This window comes from Poecilia mexicana, unplaced genomic scaffold, assembly GCF_051168715.1.
Source record: "Poecilia mexicana isolate PSO_F unplaced genomic scaffold, ASM5116871v1 scaffold_19, whole genome shotgun sequence".
In the NCBI taxonomy this organism is placed as follows: Eukaryota; Metazoa; Chordata; class Actinopteri; order Cyprinodontiformes; family Poeciliidae; genus Poecilia; species Poecilia mexicana.
This window is the reverse complement of record NW_028263388.1, coordinates 23,211,801-23,220,799: the sequence shown is the minus strand read 5'-3', so window position 1 is coordinate 23,220,799 and position 8,999 is coordinate 23,211,801.

Genomic DNA, 8,999 nt, shown 5'->3' with positions numbered 1-8,999 from the left:
TTTGAGATTTGTGACAGAAACAATATTGTTCCTCCCATATCATTATTCCTCCACCAGCAGGCCAGACTGTTGAGTCAGTGGATGGATCCATTATTTTATTGTTTTCTGTTGGTAGAAAACCCAAAAACTGAAACCAAGTAAGAATATAACTAATTCAATGTGTTTTTACTCAAGTAAAAGTAAAAAGTATTTAGTAAGAAGGTCTATTCAAGTACTGAGTAACTGATCAAATTATCAATCATTTAATATTTAAAAAATACATAAACAGATGGACCAAAATATAAAGTCCAGTGGAATTTTTTGTATTTTAAGGACAAAAATGACAATAATTCATATAAGTAACAAAATAATTTTTTTCCAGATCAGTTTATTTCAGTAAAAACGTCAGAAACTTTAACAGAAACAGCAGCTGTGTGTCCGTCTGGTGAACTTTTGGTTAAAACATGTTTGTTTTTCTCTCAGTGGGTAGAAAATCCTGAAATTTTACTCAAGTAAGAGCAGAAATACTTCAGAATAAAATTACTCAAAAGTACAGAGAAGTAAAAATTATCCTAAAAGTAAACTTTTTCTATAAAAGTTACTCAGGTAAATGTAACTGAGTAAATGTAACTAGTTACTACCCAACTCTGTTCTTTTCAACACGTCCAGATCTCTATTTTTCCCATTTGCTTCCATTTGATTGGTTGATATCCTGTGTGTGTTAACAACTTGAACAAGTTTGTAAGATAAAATGTAAATTTTATGTTTAAACATTTTCTGTCTGCGCTACGTGTTGGTTTAATCCTTTCCAACCGGATTTTAACTGTTTGGGAACCTGTCCTCTGACATTCTCTACTCTTAGTGTTAAATCAGGACTGCTGAAAACAAAAACTAATAAATGGAAATATGCAAAGCCAGTTAAAGTTAAATTGCCTCTGCTTGTGATAGTTGGAGTGAGAGACTACAACAGAAAACTAATTACTCTCACTTAGGTCCAAATGCAGAATCGTGCACATGGAGTCGGGATGATTTTGCATATTTTTCACCCTGGAAGCAACACATGATGTCTAAACTGCTTTAAAAACTTAAGTACAAGTCCAAATATCACAACAAAATCTTACTAAGTATTTTTGGTCTAGTTTCTAGTGCAAATGTCTTTGTGCACTTTAAATAAGACAAAACCAACTTGCAAGCATCTTGTTTTAAGTAAATAATTCCTTCCTTTTGGTGAAAAAGTCCTCGTTCTATTGGCAGATGAATTTACTTTTAACAAGACAATTTCCCCATGTTACAAGTGAAATAATGTGACAATAGAACTAGAACTTTTGCACCAATGTTAAGGAATTATTTCCTTAAAACAAGCTCCTATATTTTGCTGAAAAGTTACTTATAAGATAATTTTGTCTTACTTAAGGTTTACTAATACATTTGCACCAGAAATGAGACAAAAAGTTCTTGGTAAGATTTTATGTTTTTGCAGAGAATGTACAGAGAACGTAGTAAATGTTCTGATTGGCCTGATTAATCTCATTTCTTCATGAGGTTTTTTCCATCAGTGTGTGAAGTCAAAGCAGAGAGATGAAGATGTGGTCGACGTCCGATGATGCATGCTGGGCTGACATTGTTATTTTAAGAGCTCATTTAAAAACTGTTCACACCTTATATGTTGAGGTTTTGTTCTTCCCATTTACACATAGTTTCGCTTTACAGGAAAACGCCACACACCTCCTTCAAATATGTCAGACATGAGTTACAGTAACAAACGTGCAGGCAGGTCAGCTGGGAATGTCTCACAGCTGGAGGTTTCCACAGCCAAACCTGTTGGTGCACGTCTCTGTTAGTTTGGAAATAATAAACAATAAACTTATATGACATTTTTTTAATTAAACAAATGTTTTTGGTGATACTTTGGTTGAAAGGGTTTGCATAAGACTGACATGACACTGAATGAGTCGTCAGAAATGTTTACAGCTGTTGTCGTGAAGTGTTTAAATTTGGTAAAGATTGACACTTTTAATGGACTTTTAACGCAATTTTTAAGGAAAATCTAAATTGAAGTTTCATTATTTACCAAACAATGTAAAGTTGGCATTTTTAATGGACTTTCAATGCAAGTTTTAATGCAACTTTGCATTAAAATGGTCTTTGTTTTCTGAATGAAACTTCATGACGACAGTCGTAAACATTTATGAATTCATGAGTGTCATTTCAGTCTTATACACGCTGCGTTAAATAAAATGTCAAGTCTTTTCTTCTAGGAAATGTATGTGGAATTCATTATAAATCCAAAAATATAAGAGTTTTGCATGTTTTTTCTATTAAAAGAAAGGAAAATTTACTTTTTCCCAGCATTAAAACCACCAGTTGGTAACTTTTTATTTGAAAACACTTGGTGTATTTTCCAAGATTTAATAAAATAATTCTGACATTAAGTAGGGACCGCATAAAGTCAGGACACGGGCCGCAGACGGCCCCCAAGCCACACTTTGAGTCACAGCATTCTTGTGTTTATTTTGCACCTGCAGGCAGAACGAAAGCGGAGCAGCAATGATTTAGCATATTTTACACCCACGGGACATTTGACTCATTCATGCAGCAACATGTTGCAAATATAAATCTACTGTCAGCTGTTGTAGAGATTCGATCATTTAATGGTTCAATCAACAACAGATTTTATAGAAAAAATAAGATTTAACGAGCTGAAATTCTGGCAGCATCACATTTTCAATACAAGGAATCTTTAAGGAAAGACTAAACTGCATCATGTAAAGTTCAAACTGCCTTAAAAAGTTCAGTATTATTCCAGGACAAGAATCAAAACTAAATGTCATTCTGACTGATCTAAATCTGGCATGTAACATTTCTTCATGAGAAAAAATGCGTCCTCACACTCTGTGTGTGCAAAGTGAAAGCCGAGAGAAGAAGATGTCAATCTGTCACATTAAAGCTCGGCTCCCTTATCTGAAGGCGTGATTGGGAACCACATTGTTATTTTATGAGATTAGCGTTTTGTTCATCTAGTTAAAACCTACTTTTGTTTTAAAGAAAACACTACACACCTCATTCAAACATGTTCAACCAGGAAGCAAAGTTCAGGTGAATCAGGTGGGACTGTCTCTCACCTGGTGGTTTCTACATCGTCTTTGAAACATGGCGGCAAAAGGAGCACGTCTGGTAATTTGGTATTAACTCGACTGGCAGGAGTCTGACTACATCAGATCAGATGTAAAGACTCAACATATCGTTTGAGAATCGACTACAAGAGGAACAAATCTAAAATAAAATTATTTAAGTGTATTTAGTCTGAAACAAATAGTTCACACCTTCCAGCAGTCACAGATTAAACTGACGTACGTTTCAGCCGTCCTCATCTAACTTCCCTGATCTTTATTAAATATTCTCGCCCCTCCTGGGTCTGAATATCTCTCACAGACTCTTTCGCTCTGGCACCAGAACCAAAGCAGGGTCTCGAAACAACAACTTGAAAAACTGGGATGTGCAGAAACTGTTTCTTTTAAATCCAGAACAAAAACTTTCCAGTTTATCAAAGATTTCCTGTGATAAACTGGACAGTATTATTTTATCATCTTATGCCTTTATGTTTGTCTTTTTGATCTTTCATCTATTCTTTAATCTCTGATTCTTTCTGGAATGCATCTTGAATAACCTGCTGTGTGGCTGAACCTGCCTGACATTCAGGTGGTAGCCATTGTTGAGAAAATAAATTTAAAATAAGCTAGTTTTAAAACTTAACATGTCTTGATTCAAATGGCCTAATCGTAGTTTTGAAATTACTAATGTATTCTGGCCTATTGACCTTTATTTTACTTGTCGTTACAGCCGATGGTTTGCTAGGATCGTTTGAACTGCCTTTTGTCTGTGGGAAAACAATACAGTGGAAGTTCCAGCTTTTCACACTCATCTGTGAAAGGCCGTAAACACGGTAGGGGTTTAGGCTTCAGATAAGAGGTCGGAGGTAGCTCCTGGTTGGAGGAGCAAAGATACGCCTTATTTGAATAAATAAAAGAAAAGAAGATAAAACTTTCTACACAGAAGTAACAAATCAGATTTTGCTCTTGGAACTCTCCAAAGATGTCTTTGCTTTTCTTTCTTTCCTTCTTTTCCAAGTCTGTCAGGTAAATGAATGTATGTCTCCGTTGTTCTGCAGTTTCTGGTGTAAGTTTATGTATTGTCTTATATTGGATTAAACTCTGTAATTCTGTGACATCAACACGCATTGTTGTTTTCCTTGTGGCTACACGCGGCCCGCCGAGAGGACCTGGGATCCAGAGGAAGAGAGAGCCAAACTTTTTCCAAAGTTAACCAATTTAAAATTTCTTCCTTAACACCATCTTGGTTTTGGTTCTTCTGTTTAAGTTTTTATTAAGTTGGAGTGAGAAACTGTCCTGGATCCAGAGTACCACGGCTGGAACTGTGCTGGAACTGTGCAGTAATATATTACTGCATTATTGCTTAATTTTCTATTATGACAAACATATTAACCTACTTTTGTTCCTTACTGACCTACACGTTTATTTCTTAAATAAAAACGTATCTTAGTTTGTGCACATAACTCTGTATTACTGTTTAAATCCTTCTCTCTCTATTATTTCTTTGGTTTTATTGTGCTGTATTTTCCCACCAGTTTGTATCAGGAGCCTGGATGTATTTTTATCTCTACCTTCACACCACATGACAGCAAAGCTTTTCTTTTCTACCTCACAGTGGCCAACTTTCTACCTTTCCTATGTCAATTGGTACTCTCTCTTTTTACAGTTTTTTTTCTTCTTTTTTAAAATTTTTTCTCTTTTTACAGTTACAACTGTTTAATCAACGTTAACATGACATAACTAATTTTTCCAAGTCGTCTTTAAACAACACGAGCACCTAAGATGCTCCGCCCATTTTAACACCTGTAGGACCTGCTGCTGCTGCTGTTCGGAGCTGCGCAGGTGTGTGTTACAATCATGGCAACAAACCGGCAAGAGACAAAAAAATTTTGCACAGTTTCACCCCCCAAAAAAACTACCAGAGTGAGCTGATTAATGCTGTTGGATGCAGGGAAATGATGACGAGCTAATGCCAACATATCACGTTAAGCTTGCTAGCAAGAATAGGCTATAGTGTTATTCATGTAGAGAAGTGGTAGTACTCATGGTGGTACTGGTTACATTTACTTGAGTACCGTATTTATTGGACTATAAACCGCCACTCCCCCCCCCACCCACCCACGCTGTGAACCATGCGGCTTACAACCCGGTGCAGCTTTTCTGTGGATTTTTTCTTCAACCACCAGGGGGCTCTATAGCAGGAAGTGAATCATTGGAAGTCAAAAATGGAAATCAAAGAAGAAAGAACTAATTTTTATTTAGAACAAGCAGCAGGCACAACGGAGAAATGTTTTCAAACTCATATGATGCAGCTTTTAAGTTGAGGGCTGTCGATCTGGCTGAACATAGAGCCGCTGCACGTAATTTTTATTTTTTAAAAAAAATTGGCTTATAGTATGGTGTGCTCTATAGTCCAGAAAATAACTTTTTGGGAAAAAAGGTACTTAAAAGAGTTTTCCTGCATTCCTTTTGTCTTTCCTTGAGTAATATTATTTCTTCTCTTAAACTGATAGATCTTAGATTGATTTTGCATTTAAAGGAGTAGATTTCAGAGATTGAGCTGATGTTCATGCAAATGTGAGCATAATTACTCAACATTTTAAACATCTTACTGCTTACATCTTTATTGTTTATTTTGTTTTATTAAACATGGTTATTTTATTTCAAAGTTTACATGAGGAATTCTGTATGTATTTACATTAAAGTAAAAGCTCATTTAGTCAGATAGTCCTGCTAAGCTCCTCTGGGTTGGTACAAGGAAATGCAGTGACCAGTCAACCCAGTACAACTGCAAACAACATCACTGGTTTGCAAACAAAAAAATAAATACATAAATATTTTATTTTACTCCAATAAAATAAAAGAACAGCTGAACTGGACTCTGTGTGCTACCATGATGACATGGATTCATATCTCAAAGAAGTGGTGGGTTTGTTTCTTTATCCTTGTTTGCTTTGCATTTCCTCTGCAGGATTCACTGAAGAGATTCACGTCAGCACGCAGTTACCAACAGCTGAGCAGCTACAGGCTGAACTCGCTGCACAGCTTCGAAGTTTTGAGATGTTTTCAACCAAATCAAACAAACAGCAGCAACATGTTTTGCTCTCACGACACTGAAAAACTCAGGTTTGAGTTTCTCCCAGGACTGTGGAAAAAACGCAACAGAAAGTAAAACACTAAAAACAAAAACAACAAAAACAAAAACAACTGTTGTTTTTCTTGACCAAGTAGAATCTTTTTCTTTTAGTTTTACCAGGATGTTGCTGTTTACTTTTTTTATTTAATTTGTCACAAATTTGCATAATGCAAAACAGTTTTTTGATCTGAGCTAAATTTTGCTTTGATACAAATCTCTAAAGCAGCCACCTGGATATGAAGTAAACTTATCTATCATCGCGTGTTTTCTTATCTCATATTCCTGTTTTACTTTAAACTAAAACAATTAAAACATCTCATTTTAATCCTTCACAGCGCAGATAGAAATTGCAATAACTGATTCCTTATTCTTTACTAAAAACAGAATAAAAATATTCCACCTGTTCATGTGCTTCACTGACGTTGCCAGGTTTTCACGCCACTCTTTAATCTGGCATCGCATTTGAGGTGATAATCCTGCTGTCAGATTACAGTTGCATATTTAACTCTGCAGTTTCACTTTTGAAGAAACCAAAACGTTAAACGATTGGGAATCGTTTAACACATCAGGTGTGTTTCAATGAGTCTGCATGTTAATTAGAGAACGTTCTAAATCAAAGGATGAAGTTAAAGGGACTGAAGTTTAACATACCACATTCCCCCGACAGCTACAAAAGCACTGATACATTGCTGTAAAAATCCCTTTCAACTTTTGAATCTACAATAACTTTCGAGTGACTTTATTTGTGTGATTTTAGGTTGTTATTTTTGACCTGCGTCGACTTTTGAGTCTAAAATTTTAACCCATTTGGCAAAAAGTTTGGACACCCCTAGGTTAAACTTTAGAAGTGGGATTAAACTGTGAATAACCGAGGAAACGTTCAGCTTGGACAAGTATTCTGTGATCCTATCATGTCTAGTCTGACCTGAACATTCAGAGCCACATAAACACAGTTATAAAGTCGGTCTTCTATCACCTGATGAACATTTCCAGGATTAGAGGACGAATGTCTCAGCATTAGAGAAACTCATCCATGCATTTATTTATATCTGGTCGCATTGATTACTACTACAGTATCTTCACAGGCTTTCAACCAGAATAAATAAAACACAAACCAACATGTTGATGGATACATAAAAAAAACCATCTCTATTTCACAGTAAAATATCAGCAGCATTGGTTGCCAGAATTTTACCGTATAAATACAGTAAAATCCATATTTATGCCATATAAATAAGGACAAAGGATAAATGCGGTAAAATGCCAGTATTTTACTGTAAAGGTTTTTTTTTTACAGTGTATGATTTTGATGTTTGTTCAATGTTTTCCTTAAAACTTTGTGATTTTGTGTTTTTATTTTCTAAAACACCTTGAACCGCCTTGCTATACAAATAAACCTGATTGATTGGTTGATATCAGGCTCAAACATGTTTTTTGGAAACAGGAACATTTTCAAAACACTTCTGCTTCCACCTGCAATCTAACCTTTGACCTCAGCAGAAGAACCTTAAAGCCCGAAAACGTCCCAACATCTGAAGGAACCTGCTGGAAAACAGACACCAACAGCTGACCAGAAACACGCTACCTGGACTGATGTTCACTGAAAACATGACGCCTGGGCATTTCTATTGATTATCCCAAAAACAGGCGGTACTTCACCAGAACCACCTGGATCCGGTTCTCCAGAACCATCTCCACTCTGCGTATCTGATGTCTGGCATTCGCTCCACAGCTGCGTTTTGGAGTAAACATCTGTTTTATTGCTGCAGATTTAAATCACCACCTATAGTTGCAACATTGATATGTCAGTTTTTATTTAAATATTTAAAGAAAACATAAATGAAAAAACATTTCTTTTACATTAAATGACCAGTTTTAGCCAAGTCATGTTGATTTACTGTTTTGCTTGCAGAGCACTGTCCCTACAGGAAACTTTTCCAGGAAGTAGTCCGGCTTCATGTGTGGAACATTTCCCATGTTAAAATTTATCAAATTATCCAGACGAAGTACTTCGAACTTTAGGGGAGAAACTTTGTGGAGGGAAGAGTTTAAACATTTAAGAACAGTTAAATATTCACTGCATTATGTAACTTTATCTTCCAATTCAAAGTTTCTCTACAATTGTTTTTCCTAGACTTTTACCTGAACAGTTTAAATCACTGACGCATCCTTCTGGCCACGGGTGTCCAAACTTGTTGCCATGTGGCCAAAACTTTAGACTCACAAGTATCAACCTAAAATCAAACAAATATCTATATTTGTTTGATTTTACAATATTTATTGTAGATTCTGAACTTGAAAGGGATTTTTACAACAGTGTATATTAGTGTATTAGTATTACAACAGGGCTTCTGTAGATAGAAAAATAGAAAAAATAAAATTTTGTGATTAATTTCAGGAATTTTCTAAAAAACTTGGAAATTTTCAAAATGAATTTTTCAACGCTTGAAATTCTGAAATTTCCCTGTTTTTTCTGGAAGATTTCTGAGATTTTTGGCAGAATCTTTTTTTACAATGGCCCTAATACACCATAGCTGATTTTGAAAGTTTCTGCCAAAAACTCAGAAATTTTATGATTAATCAGAAATTTCCCAGAAAATGTTACTTTTTTTTTCTAAAATAAATTTTTTTTTCAATGTTTGAAATTCAGAATTTTTTTTTTTTTTTTTCATAGAAAATTTATGAGATTACTCTCAGAGATTTTCTCGGCAGCCTGATCCACTGTAGGCAGCAGATTAACTTATCCTCAGTAATAAGAAAAGTATTTGGGTCAC